Source organism: Falco peregrinus, chromosome 16 (assembly GCF_023634155.1).
Source record: "Falco peregrinus isolate bFalPer1 chromosome 16, bFalPer1.pri, whole genome shotgun sequence".
Classification (NCBI taxonomy): Eukaryota; Metazoa; Chordata; class Aves; order Falconiformes; family Falconidae; genus Falco; species Falco peregrinus.
Window position 1 is genome coordinate 1,782,067 of NC_073736.1, and position 23,487 is coordinate 1,805,553.

Consider the following 23,487-nt stretch of genomic DNA (forward strand, 5'->3'; position numbering starts at 1 on the left):
ACCAGCTGTAAACCATTTACTATTTCTTTTAGGGCTAGATCGGGTACTCCATGCTTGTTGAAGAAGTGATGCTACCTCATGGGGGAGAAACCACTTAAAGAGGATCCACAAAGAGAAAATGGGAACAGTAGCCCAGAGTCTGATGGAAATTTTGGGGCCTGTGACCGGCTGAATGTTGGTGCCATGCTGAATCGGGGATCTGGGCACCACCAAGAGCAGATGCTGGTTGGGAGTCCTGGCCAGTCCTGGAGGAGTCCAAACCGGGAGGCTGGTGGGTCCCACTCCCCTCCTTTGGAATTTACACAACAGCAGAAGAGCACAAGCCCTGTCTGGCTCTCCCTCCTTCAGCAGGCACCGATCAGCCCCCAGAGTGCTGCATTTTCCACCTGTGCTCCTTTACTACAAGACCACAGGAGATGATTCAGCTCTTGGGAGGCTGGGGCCACGGTGAGATGCTTTCAGGGCTGTGGCTTCACCTCTCATGCCTCCCTGAAACAAGGCAATGCACAGGGTACGCAGGAATCCACATTTCTTCTGCTTTCCAGGCACGGCCAGGAGCTAACAGTGTATGTAACTTATGTTCCTGACTACATTTCTTTCTCTCAGCATTTCTTAAAATATGTTAAGAGCATTTTATCAGCAAAGAACATACCTGATGATTGAGAAGACTTTTGATCATCCCAGACAGGAAAGGCCATTCCTTGACAGAAATGCTATTTCTAATTCATCTGTTTTTAAAACAATTGAATCAAATTAAGGGGAATGGCAGTTAATACAACCAGATCCTGGCTCCGATGGCTTTACCCACTTCTTTGGTACTTGAAAATGTTTTCTTTGGACTATGCTATTTATCATCATCATTCGAGAACCGTATCACAGTATTGTTTTTGAAAAGTAGAGGTTGTCTTGGCTTGGAAAACTCTGGCATGTGGAAAACAGATAAAATTTTACCAGGATGTTAATGAAGCAATACAAAGCCAGTTGTTTCTGAGTCTGGCTGGGATTCAGATCCAGCACAATTCCTCCCCTAGCAGGTTGAGGGTATTTGTCTGAGACCTCCCCAAAGTTCTCCAGCAAAAATACTGATGAATGAGCTCAATGTCCCTGATAAAGCCCGGTGCGATGATGGAGCTGGTGCTGCTCCCTGACGATGCCGGTGATCCCACTCGTTCCCAGCTGCCTTGCTGAGAAGAGCTCCTTGGTGAGGGCTGGATGCTGGGGCTGTGTGAGGGGAGGAGTGGCATCTTGTGATTTCAGGGGCCCCAAATTAATCACTTATCTGTTAACGATGTCTCCCTGTGTGGGGTAGGATGCTGGGGTGGGTTAGCCCTTCAGCTGCTCCCGCTGCAGTTCCTGGGCAGCCTCTGTCTCAAATCCCATTTTAGGGTGCAAGAGACCCTCACCAGGGAAGGAGCCAAGGGCGATGGTACAGCCTCGCACATCCACTGCCACCGAAACCAGGAGGGGCGATGTGCCTTTTTCCCCCCCACAGCTCAGAGCTGGGCCTCGGCATGGCGAGGAAGGGGATGTGGCAGAGCATGGGGCTCACCGCCTGGCCCATCTCTGCTCCCACACGGTGGTGGTCTCTGCAGCTGGAGGGGGAGGGAAGGGACACCCAGGGCTACACAAGCACCCCAGGAGAGTCCTGCCCCCTTGGGGGCTACTAAACCACAAGGAGGTTCCTGCCCCCCAAGAGAGTTCTATGCCCTTCCCAGGGGGGTTCCTGTCCCCCCAGCCCCCCGACCCCTACCTCACCCCGCGGGGCGTGGCCAGCGGGGCGTGGCCAGGCGGGGATGCTGACGCAGGGGCGGGGCGGGGCGGGCAGCGGGAGGCAGCGGCGCGGTGGCGGCGGCGGCTTCCAGCGACTTCGGCGGTCGGTGAGTGCGGGCGGGGCCGGGCGGCCCCATGCTGCCCAGGGGGATGCTTCGCCCCACGCGGAACCGGGCGGAGGACGCTCTGCCCCCGTGGTCCCCCAGAGGGGCTGGGTAGGGGACGCTCAGCCTCGCTTCTGCCCCCTTGGTGGGGCTGGACTCGGGAGGCTCTACCCTTTCTGCCTTCTCGGGGATGCTCTGCCCCCCCTCCCTCGAAGGGATGCTCTGCGCCCTCCCGTGGGGGTGAGCTGGTGGGGCTTTGCTCCCCATTGTCCCCCGGGTGGGGCTGGGCTTGGGATGCTCTGGCCTGCGGTGCCCCGCAGGGATGTTCTGGCCCCCAGGAGGGGCTGCTTCAGTCCGGGGGTGCTTTGTCTCCCACCCCTTTACCCCTTGGAGGGGGTGTCTGGGTCAGGCGGTGTGCTGAGCTCCTCCATTTCCCTTGGGTTACATCTGAGCTGGAGGGATGTCATCCTCACGCCCTATCTGGATTGTGGGGGGACTTGCTGTCCCTTGACATTACCCCCAGGCTGGGCATCTGAGCCAAGGGTTTGCTCACCCCACACACACAGCTGGCCACAAGGCAGGGGGCTGAGAAGGCAGATGTGCTCCCCCATCCCCGCTGGGTGTGCAGGCAGGAGGGGTGAAGGGGTGGGCACATCCACCTCCCCTGAGGCTGCGTGATTTGGGGGGGGGGCAGTGGTTCCTGTAACTCAGGAGTGGGGAGGGGTTTTCAGCTGTTCTCTGCCCCTGGAAGCCCCTCAGTATGGTCCCAAGCTGTCCTTTTGCACCCCCCCACATCCCCCTCATGCTGCCACCTTACAGTGAGGAGGGGGGGAAGGCATCTTGGTGAGACTGGCCCTACCCTGGCCTTCTGCTTCTCTGATTTCCCCACACTGTATCCCCCTACCTCCCTGAATACTGTCTCCAGCCCTCGAGCATCTGCCCTGCAAGCATCCACCCAGTGCAAATCTCTGGGCTGTATCAGCCCAGTGAGTGTCTGCTTGGCACTGAGCTCTGGGCTGGACCAGCTCATGGGGATGCTGGCTAGACAGATGCTCATGGGGCTGGTTCAGCCTGGAGCTTGGTAGAAGGTAAATGCCCACCAAGCTGGTCCAGTTCGGAACTGGGCAGATGCTCACCAAGCTGGTCCAGCCTGGACATTGGCACTGGGCAGATGCCCACTGTGCTCAGGGCTGGACCAGCCCAGTGAGCATCCAGCCAGCTTGGCTAGCTCCAGCTGTGCTCACACTGGTTCCCATCCTCTTGTCAGCTGGTGCCATCTCATCACAGCTGTGGCAAGCTGCCTCCAGACACCATGATTTTCTCCTGAATAACCAGCCTTTAAGGGCTTGTTTATCCCCTAAATGGCATCATTATAACAGCAATTGGCTTAGGAAGCTGGGTTTTGTTAAAGCTGTGCAAAACCTTCTGGGGACGCCCTGGTTTTGGCCAAGTCAGGGTTGGCAAAGTATTCATTTAAGCTCGTTTGCCACCATCTGCTCATACGCTGGAATGAAGTTTTCCTGGTGGGTTTGATACCACCATGCCACTTCACGAGTGTGAGCTGGTACAGAGGCAAGGTGTGAGCTGGAGTTTGGTACCTGGATGAGTGTGCCCATGTGATTCAGGAGTTTCTTGTTTGCAGTGCTGCCCAGAAACCTGCCCAGGAGGTGGAAAGTCAGTGTTTTCATAGCTCTGATGGTCTGGGAGTCTTAGGTATCTGTGCTGTTGGGGATACCACAATGTGGTGCTCCCTGCATCTCAGGACAGTGCTGGTTGGGAAACAGGACTGATCTCTAGGGACTTCCCTAGAGATTTGTCAGGGAGCTGCCAGCACAGGATGCTGGTGCTGTCCCCGTGGCACCCAGAGGTGTTCAGTTGCACAGACGACTTCCCAGCTTTGGTGCTTGCTTCTCCTACATCTCTTTTCAAGGAGACAGACCAGAGGTTGGCTGGGACTTATATCACCAGCTGGAGGGTGATGGGGAGCCCCTAAACTAGCAGGTTTCTGAGAAATTGATGGTGGGACTGGTGATCTGGCTTTCCGGGGTGGCCAGCTCAGCTGTGACTTGGCCGATGTGGGATTAAATGGCTTGTCCATCTCTGTGCAGCTTTCTGGCTTCATGGCGAGGGCGAGGAGGTCTTGCTCTGTACCAGTGGCTTGGTCCAGCTGTGCCTCCACGCTTGCCAGCAGTTGAAGAGCAGATGCTCGGGGATTGATCTTGCTGGAGATTTGGGTTCCTGCCGGTCTCAATTGTCTAAGAACGTGCTGCCAGTAAAAAACACCCTCAAAACCTCCTTGCCTGTATCTTTTGAGGGCCCTTTTTTTCAAGCCTTGCTCTTTCAGGCAGCTCCTGCTGGGGTGCAGGGGGATAGGGACAGGCACAAGTGTGGTAGTGTGAGGAGAAGGAGGCTGAGTGAGTGCGAGCTGGGCAGATGATGGGATCGTGGTGTGCTGGCTGGGGAGATCATGGCCGTGAGTCAGTGTGAAGAGAGAGCCTAAATACTCTGTTAGAGGTGGGAGTTTGCGCTGAAGCTGAGGGAGGCAGCCCTGAAACCTCAGAGGGTGCTGAACCCAGACTTGGGTCCAACTGGAAATGCTTCTGGAGGTCTCCACTCTCTGGGGACAAGGAATGACTTCAGCGCAAGTATCTGTCCACTGCCATTTCATGTTTTCCAGCCAAGCAGACATATACTGGATTTTTTTAGCAAACCTTGAAACCTTGTTTTACAATTAATTTCCTCCTAAAGAATGCTTTGGTGAGTCTGAGGTTTCCCAGGTGATTCTCAAAAGTGAGCTGGGAGGTCTCCGGGCTGGTAGCTGGAGGGGAAGGATGCTGAGTCCATTGCCCAGCTTTCTTACCAGAGAGGTGTAAAGGCAGTAACAACCCCCTACTTCACAGGTGCTTTCTGTGAAATGCCAAGCACCAAGTATGGGGGTGACTGATGGTCCTGACTGAGGGTGAGGGCTCTGGTCTGGGCTCCGCAAGTGGGTCCAAGCCCTGACCGAGCTCCTGAGGGATGTGGTTGGGAGTTTTCAGTGCTTAAAGGGCCCTTCTCAGAGCAAATGATGCCAAAAGGCTTGGAGGTGGGTGCACGTGTGGGTGTGCACACACGAGTTGGCATTTGGAAGGGAAAATATCACATGAAACAACTGCAGTGTTGGGGAACAGGTCCGCATTTGGGCCCATCTGGAGTAGAAGTAGTGAAAAATGATTCAAGGCTCTTTGCTAAAAAAAGTTGTGCTGATATAATCGGATTTTTTTTCTGGGCTGTGGTCAAGCAGGTTAAAATCCTTGTGGGGACATCGTAAAGCCCTCCATTTAATTTGTGCGGTGAGGATGCCCTAAGGAATGAAGTGGGTGTTTCTCTCTCTCTCTCATTTATGTGCAAAGCTGTGCATAGAGCAACGCTGCCTGCCCCTCAGCCCCTGTGCAGCACTGGCAGTGCAGCGATTTCCATCCTGCAGTGGGGAGGTGGAGGGATCTTGGAGCTGGGTGCCAAACCTTCTCCAAAAGACAGGGCCAAAAGTCGCTGGCCAGGAGGGGGCTGACCCTGTGTCCTCCAAGTTGCCCTTCCTTTCCTGAATCTCCACCCTGGTGTTTTAAATCAGCTCATGGGTCGCTCTCTCCAGCACTGTAATCCTGCAGGACTGACAAGGCTGGAATTTATCTGAAATGCAGATAGATATTTTTTTTCAGCTCCCGGTTTTCAGTTTCTGCCACGCTTCTCTTGGCAAGCGCGAGGAAGTACCGGCTGGGTGGCTGCCTTTAATTGCATTAAAAAAAAAAACAAACGGGGGGTGTGTGTGTGTAAAAAAAAAAAAAAAAAAAAAAAGAAGAAGAAAGCAAGCGGTGAATGAGAGCTCATTTCCCCCATCCTCCTGTCTGTTGTGACCAATTTCCAGGAGCGGGCAGTTCCCAGGGTTTTTTGCTGTGTGATGCCCCTCTCCCCTGCAGCCTCCCAGGCAGCATCAGCTGTGCTGAGCCCCTGCCACTGCATGCTGGGGGTCACGGAGGCAGTGTCAGGCCAGGAAACGCTGGGGCATGGGCCCAGATCCTCTGCAGGGAGGTGAGACGTTGACAACGTGCGGCCGATAGCTTTAAATAGCGAGTGCTGTGCCGCGGGGATGTGCAGCAGGGAAGGATGCTCTCCTGCCTGGACTCTCCATCCAGCATCCCAGAGGGGAGAGGATCCATCGTCAGGGCAGGATGGCACAGCACCGGAAGCGACCCACTCCCAAAATTGCTGCCCATCCACCAGGCACATTGATTTAAAGCTCCTGTTTCCACCTTTTCTTGGCAGAAATGAATTTTTTCCATAATTACGAATGGGTTTTACCTCCCTGGCTAGCATTGTTTGTGATGCAGCTGATCTTCTGGGACAGAAGAAACGCACTGTTGCAGGGCTGGCTGCTGCATGGTGCCCTGAGGGGTTTGATACGCAAGAGGTAGGCTATCTCTTGGGCTGCACACCAGATAGCTGGAGCCTGGGGAAAGGGGAATGTTTGGCCGTGCTTCCAGCCCAGCGCTCACCTTTCTGGGAGTCTCATTAGTGCAGTACATCTTCAAACAGATCCTCTCCTGCCAAAGCCTGGCCTTTCTGGCTTCCAAAATCAGGAAAGATATTTGTAGCCTTGCTGTGGCATTAAAACAGGTGTCATAAACCTGATCTGAAGCTCTTAGGCATGAATTAAATAGGTCTGGTGGTGGTGCCTACTGCTGTTCCCCTTGCAGAAATTCATGGTGCCAGGGGCTGCAGACAGTGAGGGGAAAGAGATGGGCTTGTAGAAAGTTTACAGCCTCGATAATCCAGTTAATCTGCCCCATAATTCAGTGTCTGGCAGCTGTACTAACTAGATCTTGGCCTCTTTCTAGCATCCCTCCAAAACTGCTTTGCAGGAAGGAGTCAGAAAAGGTCCAGAGGTTATTTTTGGCTGTGGCTGATTTATTCACACACTGATCAGCCAGGAAAGGAAGTTATTCTGGTCCCAAACTGTCCCACATAACCTGCAAGTACCTTGTGCGAGTGTGATTTCTCCGGGTGAAGTTGCAAGATGATGTTCTTATTTGGGGGAGTGAGCTCTCATAAAGCGCCTTGATGGCTCACTGTCCTGCGAGCCCACTCAGGGAGCTCAGGTCAGGCCAGCCCCACAGCCAGGGAATTACAGGATCTACACCCTCCTGTCCTTGGTCCTTCAGGGACAGACCTGAGCCTTGTGTCCCTGGGGTGGTGGAAAGCACTGTGGCTTGAAATTCCTGCTTCATCCAAGGGAGCACCCAGCTAGACTGTGGGTCTCCCTGGGTGAGACCTAGGTTTGGGGAGCACAGGGCAGCATTTCAAGGCTCATTGGAACACGGCATCGGTTTGAGGCTTGGAAAGTGCCACAGCGTCTTGAACAGTTTCTCTGCAGGATGAGGTAGCTGTGGTGCTGAATGTCTTCTTGTTATGTTTGCTTCCCCTGGCATGCTGCAAAGCTGAGTTCTCTGCTCTCAGGAAGGGGTGGTGGGAATGAAGTGTGAGGGCGGCACAGCCAGATACTGCTTTTCTCCTGTGTATGCACAAGAGATTGTTTCCATGGGGCTTCCTGGTGTTGCCGCAGCTGATTTCTGGCCAGGGCTAGTGTGGGTCGGCCAGGGTGGGCATCCCTGGGACATAGCGCTGACGGTGCCTTTGCCATCCCATTGTGCCGATAATGTGTTTCCTACCCCAGCTGAGGATGGCATTTCCGTCAGCTGCATCCCCCTGCAGAGCTGCTGGTTGCAGCAGAGATCCAGTCCCTGTGCCACCCTGGTAGTTGCTGCATGTCTGGGGACGTCAGTGGCAATGTCCAGCCATGGATGCACTACTGGCATGAGCAAAGGGGGACCACATCTCCTGCAGTGAGGAGGCAGGCAGGGCCAGGCCTGCATGGTGAGAGCGAGCCAGGCATTTTGGCTAAGGCAGGCTGGGGAGGATTGCGGGAAGCTTTGTGAGGGCAGAGGAGCTGTGAACCCAAGCCCCTAAAGGACCCATGGAGCTGTTGAGCAAACCAAATGTTGTCTGCTGCTTTGCCACTTGGAAAACTTGGCTGTGCTAGACTGTGGGTAAGTGGAAGTCCTGCAGATTCCCGTCTGCCTTTGGAGAGTTGCTGCCCTCACTCCTCCCCAGCATCGCAGCACCTGGAGGCAGGTGCCTGCAAGCTTTGTTGAGACACAGGGGACAGAACGAGGTCTCTAAGGTCACTGCAAGCATCCCTTGGAGAGACACCTCCCTGAACCCTTCCAGAGGATTGGGCTCTCCAGTTGCCATGTGCAGAATAATATGACTTAACTAATTTTAATCTAGTAAGTGTTTAATTGGAGGCAGAAGGCTCATCTTTCTAGATCAGAGCTGTGTTTCCTTTGAGCCCAGGTCCAGAAAGGGTTTGCTTTGCTGCTGTTAGCTGTCTGGTATCCAGATATGACACCCAGAGAGCAGCTAGTATTTGATGAAGAGAGGCTTCTCTTTCCTCCTTCCCAGCATCAAAACCTGGATGATAATCATTTGATTATTGCCAACACTTTGGGGCTGCCGTATTAAAAAAAAAGAGCATTTTTCCCCTTTTTGATCATCTGCTTCTAGTTAATTTAGTTACAAGTCTTTTGCAGTGGCCATTTTTGGAGATGGCAATGAGAGCATCTCTGCAAGTAGAAATGGCTTTCGTTCTGCATGTCCTTCATATTTGCATGTATGTAAAGAAATTTTGTCTCTTAAAATGAAGCTGAAATAAGCCTCAGCATTGCTGATCACCGCGTGGCTCTTCATGAGCGCTGGTGTCGCTTTCAAATCACACGTCGTCAATAAATCTAATTCTAACTGCCCTGCAGTAAATGGCATCAGCCTGCACTTTGAGATCTCTCCCACACGTACTCCTGCTGCCTAAAAATACCAGCGCTTTAATTCTCAAATGACTTGGCTATTGTACAGCCACCATTTTTTATTTAAGTATTGCTGCATGGCTCAGTGCAGGACATCTGTTATGCTACAAAGGGTGAAATTCTGCTCTTGAAATCTGGTCTTTAAGTAATGAAGCAGCTGTGTCGATCTTTGGGGTAAATGAACATTTATTACTTTTACTCTCTGTGCTGTGAAATGTGTTAATCAGGGGTGCAGTAGTGTTCAGGGAAGCAGGGTCCAGGTGGGGAAACTCATCCCTGATGTAGCATCAAGCAAAATACCCCGCAAAACGCATCCTTTCACCAAAGAGATGGACCCTCAGTGACCGCCAAAGAAAATGCCATTGTTGTTGGTGACCTTCCCAGGGAAGGGCAGGCCAAGTGTGCTTGGCCATCTCGGGGCACGGGAAAGGCACTCCAAAATCCCTTCCAGCCCATCGCGGAAGCCCTCCAAGCCCCTGAGCTGTCCCTGTGGTGAGGAGAGCAGAGGTGAACAGACCCGTCTCCCCAACACTGCCCATGAAGATGCTCTTGTGCTCAAGTACCTGCCCACTTTAGGAGCTCTTGATAACACAGTGTACTGCACTTCGTTCCTGTTATACCCTCCGTGTGTGTGCCCCAGGTGTCTATTACATCCTCTGCAGTAAATACATAATTTGCATTTGCATGTCTGGCTTTGAGATGTGGAATACAGGGAAGGGGACTGACTGCTTCAGTTTGAGTAGCTGGTTCTCTCTGTAATGGGTGATGCAGAGGGCATGCTGGTGTTTGCAGTTCATGCAGGGCACTGGACAGACTGGTGTGTAACTTGGAAGCAAGCAGGCTTTTTTTCTTCAGCATATTTCAGCCTCTTGACCTTACTGGCAGGGCAGGGAGAGCTCATCTGTTGGTCTACAAATGAAGCCAGGGGCTAATAACATGTGCTGTGATCTTGGGGTGAAGTGGAAAACTGGCTTACTGGCTTTGTGGCATTGACTGGGGGATTTTGGAGCCGTGCTGGATGCAATGGATGTGAAAAGAGGTTCAGCATAGCTGGGAGGTGCTGAGGCTATAAAACATGAGTGATGCTCTAAATGGATGTGTTTCTTAGGAGACTTTGAATTGAAGGTATTTGGATTTTCCTCTTTCCATCTCTATGCAATAAACCCTTACACTGCTGGGGGAGTTAATTTCTGAGCTGTAAATGCTTCCTGGAGCAGTGGGCGAGCACAGGCTTGAGGCACACACAGCTAACAGAGTTGGCTGGTAGCTGGGAGTTCTACACCCTGCTGCAATATGGTCAGGCCATGAACACAAGCGTTGATAATTCCCTCAGTCTAGGGGCGGGGGGGAAGAAAAGTATGTTTTGGAGGCTTAAAAGGTGAGGAAACCAGCTACCAGCCCCGCATAGCTGGCAGACACTGGCTACTTGGTTTCCCCCAAGTAGCTCTCCACTGCAAGTAGGAGGAAATCCAGCCATTGGAGATGCCAGGCAGGTACTGCCACTGCCCCAGGTGGGGACAAGTGTAGTGACTTACCAGGAAGAGCCACCCTGGTCTATCAGACCAAGATGCAGTAGGTCATCCATCACTCAGTGCCCAGATTTTCTCCTTCCAAGGCTCCACGTGTGCTGACCTGGTGTGCCTCAAAATGCCAAAAACCTGTTGTGGAGAAGGAAGTAGAAGGTTTTTCCCATGTACTGCCTTCACCCTCAGCTTTTTCCACCCTCTTTCCTTCAATGCAAGTGTGTACACAAGGAGAGTGACCATGGGGCAGCTACAATCTAGTCGCTGGTGAGCTGGAGATTTGCCTGAGCCTGTTCTCCCAAAAGCATGAGATTTAGCAGGATTTATCCCCAAATGATTGGGAGATGCTGATGAGTGTCCAGGTTAACCAGTCTTTGGGGCAGTTGGGGACCTTCATGGTCTCCTTTTGCCCCTCTCCATCCCCCCTTGGCTTGGTTTGAGGCTGATCCGCTCTGAGGCAGCTGCCAAGTGCACTTGGTAGTGCCCAAAGCTTTCATAAATCTGTGAGGAGTCATGAGCACAGGACAGGTGGTAATAACAGCAGTAACCAGAGCAGGCTGGCTGGAGAGAGGTGGTCCGGACTGGTGGTGATAGGAGGATGCTGCTAAGGAGAAGGCGATGGTGGCTGCTGTGACAGTTTTATTGCCTCTGTCTTCCTCTGAAGATGATGGTCTGGGTTTGAAAGAGTCTGGCCTCTGTGCAGCTGCAGCTCCTGGCTCCCAGCTGCCCTCAGCCTTGCTCCGGCAGGGAGATGTGTGCAGTTGGACTCTTGCTTCTTGTTGTTTTCCAAAAAGCGAATATTGTCAGATTCAGAGCAACTCCGGCCATATCATATGCATATTAATGTGGAGCCAAAGCAAGGCTTAGCACGCACGTGTCTACCTCTGTGGATAGCTGGGGTGGGAGCTGGGTGTGTGCACATCGAGGTCTCTGCTGAGGGGTTTCAGAAGGATGTTATCTGCAAATGCAGCTCACAGAAAGCTGGGAAAGTGATAGAGAGAGATGCCAAGAAGGGAGGCTGCTGCGGGGAATCTGAGCGGCTCCTGCCTGCAAAACTCCTCACGCTGCTGCTTGTGAGATGCTGGAGAGGCAGATCAGCTGGGGAGCGCCAGCTTGCCCCCGCGCTGGGAGCAGGAAAGGGGCTTTGTGTCAGCGCTGGAAGAGCAAGAGCAGCATGACTTCAGCTCAACCTCCCAGGCTGGGATGGAGCTACCTTTGCTCTGGAGCGGCAGCCACTGAGCCCGCAATGCTGCGTGACACTGATACAGCCCAGACACTCCTCTCCCTGGCTGTCACCACAGCAGCCTGAAAAAGCCGGGGCCGTGCAAGGCCGTGCTTGTGCTTGCCTAACGTAGGCACCGTAGGCACCAGCTGCTGCCGGCTACAGCTGGAGGCTGCAGTCCTGGCCCTGTTCCACCCTGGCTGCAGATGTTCTGGCTCAGCTCCTCTGAGGGTGGGGTGGTCCGTAGGGGGCTGGAGGCATGGGTGACCCTTTGCAGAGGATGCCAGAGGGACTGCTCACTTTGCTTTTCTGCTTGGGATTCTGGCAGCTGGGTTTGTGGCTGTGCTGATGGTGCTGCAAGCACCCTGAGAAAGCTCCTCAGGCAGTCAGAGCAGGGACCCTGTGACGTGGTACAGTGGCAGCATGGCCCAGGAGTGGCCGGAGAGCAGGATGAGGGCCTCTGTGAAGGATGCTTCAAAATATGGAGGCATTTAACGGCAGCTCCTAGAGGGCTTGCTGGTCTGCAGGGGGGTGAGGCTGGCCTGGGGCTGCTGTCTCCTGCAGCTGCTCTTGCCTTCCTTGCTGGCACAGCCAAAAGCATCCTAAATTTCTCACAGGTCACACCAGGCACACCTCCAGAAGTCAGCCCACCACTGTAGTCACCAGGGTGGCTTTCAGGGATGAGCAGAGCCATTTTCAGGTGCTTGCTCCCCATCCCACTTGTTCTCCAGCTGTTCAGCTTCCCCCATCATATCCCTGTTCTCATCAGTCATTATTTCTCTCTGGGTGGAGGCTTTTTAATAACATCTGACATTTCAGCTATTTTTGAGTCATTTCCTTTCTTCTACTCCAATTTTCTTCCTCTTCTTCATACCTAGGAAACCTTTCTTTGTCTTCGGCCAAGGGGGAGGTGTCTGTTATTGCCTCTGTTATCATATTCCAGGAGGTCTGATCAGGTTAATGAAAATCTTTCCCTCTTTCTCTTGTGTGTCGCTTCCACTCCCATCTTCTTTAGCCTGGTATCTTAAGGAAATGAAACGAAAGAACTTGTGTTGTCAGGGCTTTTTTCTCCCCACGCTTGCTCGCAAATTTGTTGATCTCCCTTAGCAAATCTGATGGGGTGGAGAGCTTGAAACATGCTGGGGCTTGTGGTGGCTGGCAGGGAGGACAGAGCCAGGCCGTGCCCTGGAGGGGCATGGTGCAAGGTGCCCGTGGTGGTGCAGTGGACTGGGGCTCATTGCCCAGAGAACAGGGCTCCATATCCCACTCAGAGCACAAGGGGTGCCGAGGCTGTATCCCCAAGCCCTTTAGCTGGGATAACAGGCTGCACTGCATGGCTATTTTTGCGGTCCAGCTGTTCTTCTTGTGTTCAGGAAGGGAACCAGAGGAGGAGAGTCGCTCTAAGCTCACAGACAGGGTGTTAGTCTGTGCTTCAAGAAAACTGGGCTGTGTTTTCAGCTGCAGCCTCACGTGTGGCTCGAGGGCTCTTCCTGCAGCAGCAGGAGCTGCAGCTGGTTTAAGCTAATCTGTTGGAGTGTGAACTGCAGCGACAGAGGAGCCAGGGGAGATTTTCTGCTGCTGTCCATGCTACAGGAGGGAGAGGCGGTAGAGCTTTGCCAGTGGCTGCTGCAAAATCTGGTTCCCTGGTAGTAACATGGGGATTGTAGCACCAACTGGTGAGGGAAATCTTGGGGGTCCTGGGAGAAGCACAATGTGTCGCCGGTAGTTCAAGTGCATTGGTGGAAAAGGACCAAAGTGGTTCTTGATGTGTCCTTGGAGCTCATTGCCATTTGCAACAAGAGATGGGGTACCTTATGAGTGTGTTCCCACTTTTCCCAGCCTAGATTGCGGAGAAGGATTGTGCCAGGCTGGGGAGGAGGGTTTGCTGAAGCCCTGCAGCATGGAGATGCTGTGCCCAGGCCTTGCAGTGGAGAGACAACCTGTCTGCTTGGCAATTTAGCTGCGGGCAAAGCTTTTCTGTGGGTGAGTTACTGCTCATTGGCACCAAGTTGTGTTGTAGAGCTGCACTTGGAAGGTTTCACCCTTGCTGTGCCATGTCCTTCACTTTCCATGTACATTTGGTATTTCTTTTGGGCAACCTTTTCTGCTGTTCTCTCTTCAGCCTTTGTCCCTCAGGCCTGGAGCCCTGCTGAACCTCAGCATGGCCCCTGCCTAGTCCCACTGCCAGAGGAGATGGGGGTTGCTGTAGGGGGCCTTGCCTCACTCTCTGCCTGGTCCCACCAGCCACCTGCCTTCCCTTCTCCCTTGTGGTCCTTCCCAGCGTGGGGGGCTTGCTGGGTGGCACCAAGCCGGCAGAGGGCAGAAGGGCACTTGTAGCCTAGCAATGAGCAGGGTCCTCACCGGGTCCTCACCAGGTCCTCACGGGATCCCTTCTCCTAGCAGATCCCCAAATGTGCAATCCTGTTAGTGGGGACGCAGTGCGTCTGTGTCGCGGCTCATGGACAATTTGCTTGGCCATACTTGTGGTCTGCTGAGTGGGAAGGCTTGATGGTGGGAAGACAAGACCAGCCTTGATGCCACCGTGGTCATGCGTGATACAGACGTTTGGGGTGTGTTTTGGAGCTAGGTTTCTTAACCAACTGTGAGACATGGATAAATGTAGGAGAAGGGCTTGGCAGTGCCCCCTGCTTAGGAGCTGGGTGCTTGGTTTCTCTTTCCAGGAAGGGTTTCGGTTTTCCTTTGTTCTCTCCAGCCTCTCTTTTGATGGTGGTGAGATGGGCTCTCTAATTGAGGAGATCCCAGCTGAATAATCCACTGAGGAAGCTGCTAATTTGAAGACATGTCTGTAATAATTAAATCATTATCTGGAGGGAAGTAGAGAACAGATACCAAAACCGGGCTAATTAAAATCCAAACCCAAGATGACTTGGGCTCTGGGCCAGAGCACAGTATAGTCTGTTGGGGATGTCTTCATGTGTAATTGCTTTTCAGAACATCAGTCCCACCAGAAAACCCATCTGTTCCCTGTCACGAGACCAAGATTGACCCAGAAACCCTCTTGTGTTGTCCTGTCCCATGTTCCCCAGACTAGACACAGCTAGAGGATGGTCATGTGCTTCTCAAAAGGCACAGGAGATGGCGAGGCCCAGTCTGGGTGAGTATGCAGTTCTTGGGCCTCGGGAACTAAATTCCTCCGTATCTCTGGAAGATTTGGTCCTTATCTTCTTTCAGCCCTCAGGCTTGGCCAATGTTCTTTGAAAGTCTGTTGAGATCTAGGAGCAAGGTGGGCTCATATCAATGCCTACTGCACGCATGGAAGGATTTGGACCTGCAAAGGTGCCGTGGGGACCCATTGCCTGGGAGGAAGGTGGCTTTGGCTGTAGGGAGAGATGAGTCTTGTTCAGGCTGACTCTACATCTCGAGTGGGAGCACCTTGGGAGAGGTTTTGTGTGCTGCATTGCCTGTAAGGATGCACTGCGTTGCTACATATGAACCCAGCCGTTGAGCTGTCCTGGGGTGTCAGTTCTCAGCAGGTCCAGATAGGTGGAGGTGGCTCTACTGAGCTGAAATGAGGTGACTGGCAGGTGTGGTTGTGATGTTGGAGTGGAGAGAGGGTCTTTGGACAGCACTTCACACTGTGCCATGACGATGGCAGATATACAAGGTGGGTGTTAATGTGCATGCCCAGAGGTGCTGTGAACGCTTTGGCTGAGGCTAGTCAAGCCTGAAGTCCACCATGTCCTTCAGCAGGGCCAAGCCCTTTGCAAAGGACAATGCGTAAAAATCCCACCTCCCATTTTCAGGATGCTGGGTCGAGAGTAAATTCAATCCTTTTGAGTTCCTGCACTGGGTTGATTTCTGGGTCAAGGAGGTATTGTTGCTCTGTCTGTGTAGACTGAAGGTCCTGATGTAGGTGGTAGCAAGGTGAAACCCAGCAGCAAGCATCGCTTTAGACAAGCTGGCACTGAATCACTATTTTGGCAGGGAAGGGCTTGCAGCTGTCCAAACCAGGGCCCCTTCCAAAACTGGTTAAGATAAATTAGTGCATTTACCTAGTAGGGACAAGGTCGGGGAGCTCTGTCTATCAGGTGTGCATGTCCTGAGCATCACTTGGCAAATGCCCCTGTATTGGCTCATCTCAGGTGGGCTGGTGGCTGCAGTCATCATCTGAGCTTGGTAAGGTGGGAGGAGGGCACAGCGTGGGAGTCCAGGCAGGGAGTCACTTCTGTTGGGGTAAGCATCCCACCAACCCTGACACTTTTTTCCCCCTACATTGCCCTGGAGTGAGCGCAGCATCGCAGCAGCATGGTGCTGGCACTGCAGCAGTGATGTGGTGGATCTCAGGGACAGGCTGCTTTGGGCTGAATCATCCCTAAGCCAGTGCCAGTGGAGCTGGGTTCTGCTTGGTCTAACATCTGCAGGAACAGGGCACTGTAGGATGCCCAGGGTCCAAAATCATGTTGAATAGAAGCCAGAAATCGAAAGCTAGCTGCAAAACGGTCACTAAACCTTCTAGAAAATGTTGGCTCAGCTGTTGTGCTTGAGTTGTGTGTGGAGAGGGACTCCCAACCCTATGTGCATCCTGGTGGCTTGTGAGCTTTAATATGCTGCTTGCTTTTAATAGTGCATGACATTGTCATCTCAGGCAGCAGATGTGTTGCCAAAGCATTGGGTCATCCCCAACTCTTCATCCCCCCTCCAGGGATTTCAAGGTTCCTGGCCACCACATTTTTTTGAGTGCTCACAGGAGCACTGCTCAACCAGACAGACAGGGTGGAAACCACCATGCCTGCATCTCTTCCAGCCAGTTGTGCATGAGTGTAATTACCTACATTTAATTTCTCTAAAAGCCTGCTGAGCTGCAAACACTGTTCCCCCCTCTCCTCGTGATATCTCACATGGATTGGCCAAATCCGGCTCTCGCCTCCTCCTGGGGGGGTTTGGGGGATCATCCCTGGCACCGGTGCATGGCCACAGGGACGCTTGCTCAGCTCAGCTTGTGCAGGAGCTCGTTGAAGTGCTGGGGGCCATTGCAAAGTGCTGTGTCAAGGCACTCTGCATCGATGGGCGTAACGGGGGTGGATGCTTCTTGGACGTGCTTCGGAGGTGATGGGTGGATACACAGGCCAGGACTGATGATGGCATGGCTGGGGCCACCACCTTAGTGGTCTTCTTGGGTGAGCTGGCCATCACTGTGGGACCTTGCAGGAAGCACAGTGGGGACAAGGGGACAAGCTGCTGGGGCTCTCGGTGCCAGGCATGAGGCTTTGCCCGGGGTGCACTGAGTGCTACCAGCAAGGACACAGAGCTCACTGCATTACCTTAGCTCCACAGAACTGACATTTTAAGAGGGAACAAGTTGGAAATTGAGCTGAACTAATGCCCAGTGCTGCTTTTTGTGACGATAAATGCTCAGACGAGAGCTCTGCTGACACAGAGAACTGCTGCATCACTGCAGACACGACACTCCCCACGCTTTCTGGAGCTATTTTGTGTTAGTTCCCTCAATTTGAAGCTTACGCTGTTTTTTTCAAATCCCCCAAATCAGGGGAACAGTGCTGGGTCACTGTATTTCCTCTGGTTGGTCTCTCTGCTCATCCAGCACAGTCCTGAGCATCCTTAGATCATGTGCTGGTGCAGAGGAACAAGGATGAAGGCAGTGCTGGGCATGTACCATTGGGACCACTGCAGGCAGGATGGGTGACAGGATCACCAAATGGCATGGTGATAGCATGGGCTGGAGCATGCTCACTTACCCCTGGGTGCCTTGGGGACATCTCAAGGGGATGGTTGCTCGGTGGCACCCTTGTCTCTCCCCACTGATACACCGAGGCTCCCAGCTGGGATGGGGACCACACTGGGTAGGGAGCTGGCTGGTGTCCATGGCTGCTCTGCCCTCCAGGCCACCTGGCCCTGCTCCATCTGCCTGGGCTGCAGGACATGGCCTTTCTGCCCCATAAACCATGCGGGTCATTAGCTGGGGGACAGGGGTGCTGGTTAATGAAGAGAGAGAGGAAGGAGAGGGCTGGTGGAGCTGGGTGAAGCCCTTGGGGACTCTGCTCAAAGCTCCCTGCTGGGTCTAACACAGCTCGTGACATTCACAAAAAGCTTGATTTGTTCTTCCCAATCTCCTCCAGTACTTGGGATCTCTGGAGGGAACTGGACTTAAATATCCCTTTTGTCTTCCTTGTGGACTACATCTAGGAGGAATAAGCTCCAGATGGTCGACTAATTCCACCATTCTCCTGAAAGGAGACAACTTCTATTTTCCTTCTCAACTCAGTTCTCAAAGCACATCATCTTCAGGACCTCCGCCTCACTCGCGCAGTGAGCTGGGAACATAGTCTTCTGCTTCTTGGTGTTTGAGGATGTGCAGGGGCAGAATCATCACCAGAACCTCCTTCTTGCAAGAAACAAGCCTTAAAAATGCAAGACAAATGCAGGAGAAGCCTTTCTGCAGCACTGTCTGACCAAGGCTGGCACTTGGCGCTTTCCTGCTGCTCTGGCTGGAGGCTGTGTGGCTAACTGTGCATAACGAGGAGGGTGGGTTGAATAAGTGGACTTGCTGGATGTGGGTTAGGCAGAAGCAGACAGAGCTCTAGTGTCTGTGCCTTGCCCCTGGCCACCTTTTAAATGTCACTGTCCTCAGATGTCCCTGTATGGCTGCTTATGCCATGCCATGTCCTGTCACTCGCCATGAACCATAGGGATGAGACGCCGGGAGCTGGCACCCGGCTGCCTGGGTCCTGATGGGCACAGGCACCGTGTGAGTGGCAACAGGGTTATTCCAGCCTGGCTTGGGGGTGCATGGGAGCTGTGCTGGAGTTTGTCTCCATCTCTGCATGCTCCTTACTGACACCAGTCCTGTCTTCTGTTCTCCTCTGCCAGCTTCATCCACCCCTTCCAAACCATGTGGGGGGACAGACAAGATGCCAAAGGACCATGACTTGGCCAGGGAAGGTTGTGGTTATCCTCGGCATGAGGATGATTGGGAAGAAGAGCAGGTTTCAACCAGGTGGGGATTTAACCCTGCAATCCTGCCTTGCCCTAGAGAGCTGAGCAGCCACAGCTCAGAGATCCCATCCACCCACGTGTCCCAGCAGGAGTGGAGATGCATGGAGTATGTCTGAGGTTTTTTTCCCCATGAATATTGCAGAGCTGTTCTGGTGCTGGATCTGGCCCGAACATCCTGAGAGCCTGGCTGCACAGAGCTGAGAGTCACGCTGGTATCCTGCTCCTCACCAGGGCATGTCTGCAGCTGTTTAGTAATTAGCAGTGCCATCAGAAAAGGGATTAAATACCTTGCTAAAGTTACTTAGCACAATAAAGGGAAAGCAGAAGGGATGAATACAAGGGGGACACACACCCCACTCCACCCCATCTCTTGAATTACCAAAACCATCTAAGTTGCCCCTGGCTGGGATCATCTAATGCCCAAGCCAAGATGTCACTGCTCTTGTTGAATAGGAAGGACTAAAACCTCCGGTGTTTTGGGAGTACGGAGGAAAGCAATGTCCTGCTGCATCTGGAGAGTCCCTGAATTGCTTGCAGGTGGGATGGGGAGCATGAGGCAGGCTTGGGGTGCAGGTCTTACCGCCTTTATCTCTGCTTGTGTGCTAAAGTGGTTGATGGTGTGTTGCAGAGCTCTGGAGGCCCCCCCATGGCACGGGTCATGCTCCAGGACCATTATTTTTCCCTTTCAGGTTGTGTTGGCTGTGAAACCACTCTAAGTGTGATGCAGAAATGTGTTCCCAAGCCTGCCATGGTCCAGACTGGAGCCAGCAGCACTAGGCATTTTCCTGGTCTGTCCTCTGTGGCTGTGAACGCCCTCTAATACTTCCCAAATTTCACACTGAAAGCCCAGTCTGCCTCTTTGGCTCCCCAAATTACCTCCCTGGGCTTTTCCTCAACACCACTCAAAATCTGTGGTCCAGTGAATGATAGTGGCAAAATGCTTAACACCTGCCTGAGCGGGGCAGGGAGTGAGGTGCTACGCTGGGTCCTGGGGAGGTCGCTGAGCTGCTTTCCCTTTCCACCACTCATGGAGCTGGTGTCCAAATTTTATAATGGGAAATGGGCAGGTGTGTAGCTGATATGTGGGAGCAGTTATTGTTGCTGAGGCTCGTTGCACGGAGGGCCGTGCTTAGGGTGCGGATGATGTTCCTGGGTGTGAAAGAGATGCCAGCAAGCTGGGCGATGTGGTGGAAACCCTGAATCTTGGGCAGATGAGGCATGCAAGCTGCTTAGGGCGAGCAGCCACTGCATTAGGATGCACATGGTGTTGGCTGTGGGATTTCTTTACAGGCAGCAGCCTTGTGTGTTCCCTGGGCTGGGCACAGAAGCCCAAGCTGCCTGCTGTAGTGTGGGTACCAGGGCTGGGGTGGGTGAAGAGGCACCTCTGCATCTTTTCACAGGGTTCGGGTGCACCCACAGTGCAGATTTCAGCAGCCCCCCTGCGTGCTGGTGACACTTCCCCCATCACTGAATAAATTAGCACCAGCAAGTGCTCACAGTGTGTGACTAAAGCAGGGCAGGGACTGGTTTGTCAGTGAGGAGGAGGGCTCCCGGCTCCAGGGCGTTAGGCTCCCAGATGAAATAACTCTTTATCAAAAGTGTCATGGGGTGGGAGGGATGTACCCCTGGCAAAACCTCAAGTGAAATCATGGAAAATCACCAGCCATCCTCTGACTCTCAGCGATGGTTGAGGTTATGCCCTGCTATTGGGGAAACTGAGGCACAAACCCTCACTTTCCCAAAGGTGAGGGGGCTTCTGCAACAATGCCGCCTCTGTGACAAGCACATGATTTTCTCCCCCCAGTTGTGGACTGCTTCTCTGTGCCGTCCCCTCTCAAAGGAGTCTGCATCCACCTTGGGCTGGAAACCAGCCTAATTTCTGGGATCACAGTGCTCAGCTTAGCTTGGAGATTCTTCTAGGGACTAGTTAACCTTGACATGCTGCTTCCAGAAGAGCTGTGGCAATTGCATTTGCCTCTGCTGCTTGTTTAAACTAACCTTGAAAGAGGCAGAAATCAAAGGCTTTGTCCTAACAGAGCAAAGGACATAGGGTTTGGTTGCAAAGTTATAGAAAAAAAGGACGAAACAGCCACGTGCATGTACAGGGATGGCAAGTGGACCAGCTATTGAAAAAGGAAATGATTGTAACCAGTGTTGTGGCTTTTTTGTGTCGGGTCGGTTGCTGTTAATACCCCTTCTTGTCTCCGTGGATAGATCTGAGTGCAGACCACATCCTGGAAGAGGGATGTGAGCTCAGTGTCATGCATCAGACACATCCTTCTCCTCCCTTCCAGGGAGTCCGGCTCACAGCACAAAGTGGTTTCCCAACCACTCACCCATTGAAGGAATCGCTGTTTCCTTGTCGTGTCAGCAGTGCTGCTGGACTTCTGTAGAAATCCGCTACAAAACAGTATCGGTGCAGGTGACTGGGGCGGGATTGTGGTGACAGGATTTGAGGGATTTGGTTTGTGTTTCTAATGGTTTGGGGTAACCCCTTCTGCCTGCTGGGGCAGGTCTGCAGCGGGGTGAAGTCCAGCTCATGGGCTTGTTACAGTGACCATGTTCCCTTGCTTCACCAGCATGCTTGCTGTGCTCCCACATGAGCTCCTGGCCACACTGGGATCCTCGTGGGTTTAGCAGCAACTTCAGACCTGTTGTCCTCTCTCCTCTTTGTTGTGTTTTTGTCTGTTGCAAACCCAGAGATAAAGGTGTGCCTGGGCTTGCTGAGTCTCTGGGCCAGGCTTTGGGTTCCCACTTGTCAGACAGATCATCTGCTTTGGAACCCCTCCAAGGCTCATCCCTGTCTGTCATGTCACCCCAAAGTGCCAAGGCAGGGGGGTTGTGTGTTGATGTGTCTTTACCCCAGCAGAACCTTGCCATGCCAGATTCCTCCTTGCATTTGAGATCGTCCCTTTCTCTGGGGTCAGTTGAGGACACGTAGCACATTTTGGAAACAGGGAAACTGAGTCAGGAACCATAACATGACTGATACAACATTTTCCAAGGGGTGTCACGGTCCTGTAAAATGGTATACGTGACAAAGTTAGGTGCCAACCTCTGTTAGGGGTGTTCACCATCCTCCACACTATGCACCCCATATCTGCGCTGGAGGACCCGACAGAGATTTCAGCTCATCGTCTGACAAGCTTTTTGTTGTGGAACAATTGTGTTTCTGCACAATGGCGAGGAGCAGGTGGCTTTCTGAAAATACCCACTGGAAGTTGTGTGTAATGCCTCCCCTCCCACTGGGAAGTATAAATATCGGTTGAATACTAACACTTTACTTCTCCCTGCAAAGAAACAGCCAGATCTGGACATTTTTCCTCCTGGTTTCTCCTCTGGCTTAGTGCCTTGGAGCAAGCAAGGGCTGAGGATGGGAACCGCTTTTTGGTTTTGGAGCAAGCCTTTGGGGCAGAAGCGTGCCCATTAAGGTAAGATACTGGGAGTAGCTGTCTCTTGTTGCTTGCAGTCTCCTCTTTCCCCATGCTTCAGGTGCACCCGCTGCTTCCCTGCCACCTCTGAGACAGGTCCAAAACCTGGAGACACTGCCCAAATGTCCTGTCCTTCCAGGGTTGCATCTCCAGCAAGGGACAAGTTGGGCATTGTCCCCTGGGGAGCAAAGGACACATTGCTGTGGGTGTGGGGACCCCAGGTGACTTCCCAGGCCTGGATGAGAGAAGAGGCACCACTACATCTTTTCTCAGGTCTCAATCACATCCATAGCACAGTTCTCTGCAGCGGTGATTCTCCCTCTGTGAATCCATCTTACCCTTTAGTATGTGATCATTTGCTGCTAAAAATTGGCACTTTACTTCTATCTAGAATACCTCATTTCCCTTATTATCCCTGGGTGTCCTGGCCACGGGTTGTCTCTGGCATCAGCCAGGTACCATCTGTGCGGTACCCTGCCGTTGGCGGGGCTGCATTAGGGAATGTGGAGGCACCATCACCATATGGGCCCCATGGTAAATTGGATCTTCCTTATCCTTCTCAGGGGACTGGAGGTCTCCAGAGGCCACAGTACATCCTGGGAGTAATGTAAGGACTCTGGAGAGATGCTGGGATGAGGCTGTATCTGCCAATTGGTTTTCTTATCAAAATGCAGCTTTTTCCCTGTGGATTGCCCAGAGTGGAGAAGCCAGGGTGCTTGAGTTTGCAGATGGGGCTGCTCAGATCCAGGCTTGTAAAACTGTAAAAAACCTGTAGAGTATATAGATAAGGGTCTGTGCCCAAACATAGGGATAGAGGGAGGAAAGGAAGGATGGAGAGAGGCCCTCGGGGTCTATGGGGCTTTAGAGAGGGATGTGAGGAGCTCCTGGCACACGTGGAGCTCAGCTGGCTATCTCCAATGCAGATAAGCCCCATCTAGACGCCGTGGCACAAGCAGCAGCTGTCCTGTGGTTGCAGGGCAGAAGCACCTTGGGGAGGTGAAATCTCAGCCGGTGGCCCGCATGAGCATGTGGCCAAGGCATCTCCAAGACTTGTCGCAGGTGAAAATTTCCGTTTCTAGGCTCTGCACTTAAAAACGGCAATTCCCACTGTTGAGCCAAGGCACTTCAGCACCCTCTTTGTCTTGTGCGCAGGAATAATTTCTGTTTTCTCAGCCTCTAATTACCACATCTCCCACCAAGGGTAAAATGGAAAGCGGGCCCTGTGGGTTGGTGGAGATGCTGAGGATGTTCCTGCTCTGCCATCCACAAGCTGTCTCACAGCTTGATGGGTCAGGACTGACCTTCCCCGGGGCAGACCATGGGGATTTGGTGGCTCAACATGTCCTGGCTGCTCCAAGGTGGTGTCTGACTTCAACGAGGGTGGGAAGGACTTATGCCAGGACATGGTGCTCTCTGCAGAAACACTGGAAATGTCAGGATACAAGACTTTTACAGCCTGTCCATGTAATCATTTTCAACAGAGCATCGCAAAGAAAAGGTAAAAAAAGAAGTCCTGCAAGGAAAAAACAACAGCAGAAGGGCATCACCCTCCTTCTTCCTCTTGGG

At 52.8% G+C, this 23,487-nt stretch overlaps 1 protein-coding gene across 15 annotated transcripts in view; it reads left to right on the forward strand.

Moving 5' to 3' along the window:
- The first annotated feature begins 1,814 nt into the window (after nucleotides 1-1,814).
- The window catches only part of PPFIA4 (PTPRF interacting protein alpha 4), a 57,599-nt gene continuing 35,926 nt past the window's right edge, over nucleotides 1,815-23,487 (forward strand). For 14 of the 15 annotated variants that reach the window (XM_055819919.1, XM_055819921.1, XM_055819922.1 and 11 more), the window contains exons 1-2: nucleotides 1,820-1,877; nucleotides 21,789-21,921. The gene's annotated coding sequence lies outside the window, so the exon portion shown is untranslated. Of the gene's footprint in view, nucleotides 1,878-21,788; nucleotides 21,922-23,487 lie in introns of all 15 variants that reach the window. The other variant, XM_055819920.1, reaches the window with a different exon arrangement.